The 6,000-nt window shown below is 44.5% G+C and overlaps 1 protein-coding gene across 2 annotated transcripts in view; it reads left to right on the top strand.

Moving 5' to 3' along the window:
- The first annotated feature begins 1,088 nt into the window (after positions 1-1,088).
- PLEKHA1 (pleckstrin homology domain containing, family A (phosphoinositide binding specific) member 1) overlaps positions 1,089-6,000 on the top strand; it is a 57,799-nt gene continuing 52,887 nt past the window's right edge. Inside the window, exon 1 of one of the 2 annotated variants that reach the window (XM_011930235.1) lies at positions 1,089-1,317. The gene's annotated coding sequence lies outside the window, so the exon portion shown is untranslated. Of the gene's footprint in view, positions 1,318-2,492; positions 2,560-6,000 lie in introns of those variants that run through there. The other variant, XM_011930236.1, reaches the window with a different exon arrangement.

The following is a 6,000-nucleotide window of genomic DNA, read 5'->3' as shown; positions in this document are numbered from 1 at the left end:
AGCCCAGACTTCTAACCCAGTTCGCAAATAAAGAAGTGGCAAAGTAGTCAGATTCCAGCCTGTCACCAGGGTTGTGTCTTCTGTCCTAGCAGCTGTACAGCTTGTCTTACCAGTGGACATTTGTTTCATGTACATTTTCACATAGGAAGGATGTTCTAAAAGATGTTGATAAAGATTTTTTAAAGGGTTTGAAGGGGATAGGATGTGATCTAAGGTTGTGCAGGGAGAGGAAAGGAAAAAGCACACAAAAATAACATATTTATTAAGAGCCTAGAGTGGCATGCGCTGTGAAAGGCGTGGCATGTAATTCTTTCCCAGTTCTTTGTATGTCTGAATATTTCTCATTCTTCAGGTTTCAGCTCATATATCACATCCTCAGAGAACTTTCCTTGCCACTCTCTCTGAAAAGCCTCCCTCCTCCCCCCACCGCTACTGTCTCTTGAACTTTCGCAGTCTGGCCATTCTATTAAAATCTGGAACGATTATGCTAGTTTGCGGACGAGTTCCCCGCAGGCTGCAGGCTCCATGAGGGCAGTGACAGTGTCTCTTTCTCAGATGAATGCCGGGTTGCCTATCGCGTACTTGGCACACAATAAGTGCTAGAGAAATTGTTAAACACTCAAGGAATATTTACCAGAATACATATTCATGCTCCACCCTTGCTGAAAGAATTTCGACTAATTCTTCTTTAAGTCTCTCCCATCCTCTTGTACTATTAACACTATTGTAAGTAGGCGGTGGAGCTACATTTGCAAGGAGAGAGAAGAGCGAAAAATTGGCGCGCAGAGCTGTAAAGCGTTTTTCTCCAGGTCACACCGCAGCCTGTAAATTTGTGCCACTTGGACCGATTATGGGACAGCTTGCAAACAAATTATCTGCAAACTAACGAAGCCTATTTTTAAAGATCCCTGTTACTCCCAGCTCTAGGCGATGACATCAGAGAACCCGGAGTTCCACCTCCGAGCCAAGCCCGGTGGTGCTTAAAAACTACGAATACCAGGAAGCACCGCGGCGCGGCGGCCCAGAGCTCAGTGCGCAACCCTCCCCGGCGCACCAAGGCCGCCGCCGCTGGAACCAGGAAGACACCAGATACCCGGCCCGCCACGCCGCCGGGACCCGCGCGGGGCCTGCCGGGACTCGTAGTCTCTGCGGGCTGGGAGCGCCGGCTCCGGAATCTCAGCCGCCGTCTGCGGGCTGAGGCAGCGTGGGGACGCGTGCGCAGTGCGCGGGCTGGCCGTCGTGGACGCCGCTCCGGGCAGCCAAGCCTCTGTGGCAGCCGGGACCGCGGCGGCGCGGGTGCTCCGGGCCGGGGCCGCGGTAAAGTTTGGCTTAAGGAACGCGGCCGCGCTGGAGCAGGGGTGGGGGACGGGGCCGCCGGAGCGCGGTTCCCGCTGAGGCGAGCGGGGAGGCGTCCGCCGAGGGGCCGGGGGCGCGGGTGAGTGCGGGTCCGGCGCCCCCCTCCGCGCACGTCTTCCGCGCGCGCCACAGCACCTGGAGGCCGCCGGGCGGGTTCACCTGCCCTGGCTCGGGGCGGCGTCTTCTTCCCGTGGGTCCCCGATTGTTTTCCCGACGTCAGCCCTCGGCGGCGCCCGGCGGTTAAGGGTGGGAGGCCCGCGGCGGTCTCAGGGCCAAAGAGCTCCTCGGCGTCTCCGCCCCCCGAGAAATCCTGCTTGGGGCGCGGTGCGCGCAGCTGCCCGGGGATTCCCGGTGGCGCCTGTCGGAGCAGCTCGCTCCAGGGCTGTGCCCGCGGGGCGCGCGGCCCCGGGCATCCTTTCCTGGTGTTGAATGCGTTTTGGCTTCAGGACTTGCCGAGGCCGAAGCCGGCTCCGCCCTGGGCCCTGAAGTCGGGCGGTGTCCGCGGTGTACCTCCGCACCTTCGGGGCAGGTGGCCAGAGGTAGCGTTGAAAGCGACTTGCCCAAGGTCAGGCAGGTGGCACCGGGGAGGCGATCAGACCCAGGTCTTTCGACGCCGAGGCCAACTGCCAACCGCAGAGCTTTGGGGCCGTCCTGAGTGGTTTGTGGTTTGTTTCAGATGCTTTCTATTGACCTGCTGGAAAGAGGGGAAAGTGTCATAATGAAAGCCGTCTTGTTGCTTATAGTGTTTACTGCCTTTGGTAGAATTCTAGTGAGCCTGTGCCCCTGAGCAGAGCATCTACCGTGGTCTGGGCATATAAATAATGAAACTGCTTTGCTGTCTTTGGGGTCAGTACAAGAAGAGGTTCAAGGAACAAATATCCAGGTAGTTTCTGCATTTTCCTCGTCTGTTTCACCTTCCATTTCTGCAATACCTGTTTTCTTATTTTACAATTGATCGTTGACTGTTTTAATAAGATTTTCTTTGTCTTAATGAAGTCACTGCCCCTTGTGAGTGAGTTTTCTAAATAGAAAATCTTATTTCCTGTGTGTTTAATGACTGGAACAAGCAGCGCACTATGAGGTTTACACCATTGTCTTTTATCTTAGAACTCCTGATCAATCTGCTTAGTTTCCCCAAGTACTCAGCTTGCATACTTTCTATGTTAATTTGATGCCACTGAAACCATTTACAGCAAAATTTGGGTAAGAGTTATATGGTTTTTTTGTGAAACTACGTTTTTCTTCACAATCTGAAGAACTTGAAGACCCGTTATATTAAAATAATAAGATTTATTCTGACCACAATGCCTGTTTACTTTTCATGCTCTTAATTTTTTATGTTGACACACGTATGACAAAAGAAATATTTCCCCCAGTGGAGTTAGTTTAAGTGTTTTTTTTATCTTGGCCAATTTTCCCAAGGAAAGTTGCATTTTAGAGTACTGACACATTTAAACAAGAGTATTTAAGTTTGACAGAATTTGAATTAATAAAGTAGTTAAGTTATTTTATGGTGCCGTAAACCTTACACTTGTATCCACTGACAGTTTTCTCTTGTAGCGTATACCTGTATCAAGGTATATGACTGTGAATTTAGTGACATTAAGAATATGTATATTATGTAAATATATGTGTGTACACACACCGCGCGGGCGCGCGCAGAGCTTCCAATCTTCATCTTGTTAATTAGTATTTTCATTGTCGCTTTGGTAGGGGGGAAAGTAGCAGGTTTCTGTCTTTTTTTCTCCCCAGTTTTAGCAGTGTAACAAAATAGGAAAGATGGTGTGTAAATTTGAGTTTGTCATAGACTAGGAGAGACAGTGAAACAGGATAAGTATACAATTGTGAGGAAATTGCCATGAGTTCATAAGCCGGAAGGACCTTTTTAGAAGTGTTTAAGGATGTTAAGAATAGCATTGGATTCTTTTCTTTAAAAAGTCATTGTGGGCAGTATTCAAGTATTGGTTGCTAACATAAAGGATATGACAATATTGACGACTCCTAGGAACATACTTGGGAAAGGTGGAAACATTTTACATTTTTATGGGAATTTCCCCCCCCCAAAAAAAATCATTTAATGGAGATTTAAACAAAGTGACTTTTTGACTTAAGCCTGGAAGTTCTTTATTATTATTATTAGTCGTGCTGCAAATCCCAAAGTTATTTTAATTGTGTGATAATTTGTAACCCAGAATGAAATCTAAGAAATAATTTATTAGCATAATTTAAGTCATACTTTGATATTGACATATTGCTTGATGTCAAGTCGTTATTGTTTAAGTAACTTATTTGAGAATGAGGAAGATAGTTTTCTGAATAGAGTGTAGTAATTATTTGTGACAATAGTAACACTGCTTTTATTAGAAAATATTCGGTTTGATAGCACTAACTGCCTTAAAGTATTTCCTATTTGATGCCAACTGCGAGCTAATGTAATATACAAATAATTACTTTTCTCATGTTGGAGCAATTTACTTTTGGTAATATTAAAATTTAAATTTGAAGTTTAAAAAATCTTATTTTAGATCTACAATGATACAATAAAATGACTTCAGTAGGAGGTAAATATTAAAATTTGGTTTTAGGTTTTTTGACCATTCGTGAGTACATACCCAGCATTTAAGAGTTTATTGACATGGTATCTGAAAGGAATGCTTTCAGAAAGGGCAGAAAACTTGGTAGCTTTAGATGATTGTCTATAATGCTTAATTATTTTTAGAAACATAAAAATATGGGATGTTTTTATGTAAACATAAAGCATCCTGTTGTTATAGCACTAGAACTCTTTTATACTTACTGAGCAATATTAAACCATTTGACCCTAAGTAACTTTTTTTCTTGTGGGTACTGCCTAATAAGGAACATGTGAGTTTGTGATTCCTAGATGCTTAAGCAAACATACGTTTGCTATTTATTTTAGTAAACCTTTTAATTAGTTGAATTGATTTTATTCAGTTCACCACGTGCGTGGTGGCACGTGCCTGTAGTCCCAGATAGTTGGGAGGCTGTTGTGGGAGGATCCCTTGAGCCTGGGAGACAGGTTGCAGTGAACAGAGATTGTGTTGTGGCACTCCAGCCTGGGTGACAGAAGAGTGAGACCCTGTCTCCAAAATAAATAAATAAATAAATAAACCCTCCAGTCTATTCCAGTTTGAAAGTTCAATCTCATATATATTCAATTTAAAGGTTTTTTTTTTTCCCCTTCCTTACTCCATGGTCAGGCCACTTACTTCCTGAAGCACTTGGGGTATGGATGGCTTGTGGTAAGCTCCCGGGATACCTCTTTCCTTTCCCTCTTGAGGGATCTACTTGGATACAAACATGTCAAGAAGAGAAGTAGAAAAAGACAAGTGTTTGTTAAGGTGCTGTTAAAGTCCTCTCTTGATTAACAGTGGCAGGCCATTGCAGTCCACTAATAGGCAACCAAACTGGCATTTTTGGTACGATCTTGCAGGGAGACTCCTGCTGCAGTTTCTGGATATGAAATTTTCTGTAGCTAAACCTTTTCCAACCTACACACCCATCTGCTTGCTCCCATCCTGTCAGTTTACCCACTGGTTATGTGAATGTGTGTGAGTTGGGGTGGAGATCTTTTCTCTCTGCAGAGAGATATTTTGATAATGGCAAAACAACTCCAGTCCAGGTACCCTGTGGTTTCCATTCAACCTACTGGAAACTCACTTCCTTGTGATGTCAAATAGTGGCATACAGACTACTTAAGTCTGCCTTCTTTCTGCACCCTGCCATTTCTTATCAGTTCTCTTTGTCCCCCTTTTCAAGTAGACGCACGGGGTCCGTCTCTCAGTCTGCTGCATAAGTAGATGTGGAACTGGAGAATGGGATGGGAGTCTCTTCTAGGCCCCTCTGATCTTGGTGAGTGACTTCTGTTAGAGGCCCCTGCCACTGTTTTGGGTGAAGACCTCCTTCCTTTCCCTGTGTTCTCCCTGAAGACTTCTAGTTCTTTCCCTCTCTTCTGTTAACTGCTCTTACAGAGTGGAAGGATGGTGCTGATTAGGGTGCCAGAGCCATGCCTGACTACAGATATTTTGCTCCTCGTTATCTATATATCCTCAGCTTTGTGTTTGTCAGTGATTGTGGGGAACGGCACTAGTCCCACTCGACATGTTTTAACAAATAATAGTGAAGTCTTGTGGCCTGATGAGGTCTCACTGTGCAGAATTTAATTTTTCTTTGCTTTTTCTTGTATCACTCAGGTGGTTTCTGTGTTTTGCTTTATTTTTTGGCTTCCTGGTTCCTGACTGATGAGGTGTTAACTGTGATTATGTTAATTTATGATTGATTTGTAAGATCTAACTATACCTTAGTGTATGAGTAAAGCTAAAGGAGAAATTTGGGTGGGGGGGCATGTTATAATTGTGTCTGTTTTTGCCTCATGTAATTTTTACTAAGAATATAAATTCAAATGGAAATACAATGTTTGAACCTTTTTCCTTCCATTGTTTAAATAAATCAGTTAAATCTGGTAAATGATTCTTGTCTGATGAGGAAGAGCAACTTTCTATCTGGAAACTTAATCTTTGATGCAGTAATTATGGGTTACTTCATACTTCATTCAACAATAGTTACTGAGGGTCTTCCATGTGACAGCCACTGTTTTGGGCATTGGAGAAACAACAGTAAATA

The sequence above is a fragment of the Colobus angolensis genome, unplaced genomic scaffold (genome assembly GCF_000951035.1).
Source record: "Colobus angolensis palliatus isolate OR3802 unplaced genomic scaffold, Cang.pa_1.0 Scaffold85, whole genome shotgun sequence".
Lineage (NCBI taxonomy): Eukaryota > Metazoa > Chordata > Mammalia > Primates > Cercopithecidae > Colobus > Colobus angolensis.
Note: the sequence above shows the minus strand (reverse complement) of the source record. Positions and strands in the feature narration are given on the sequence as shown.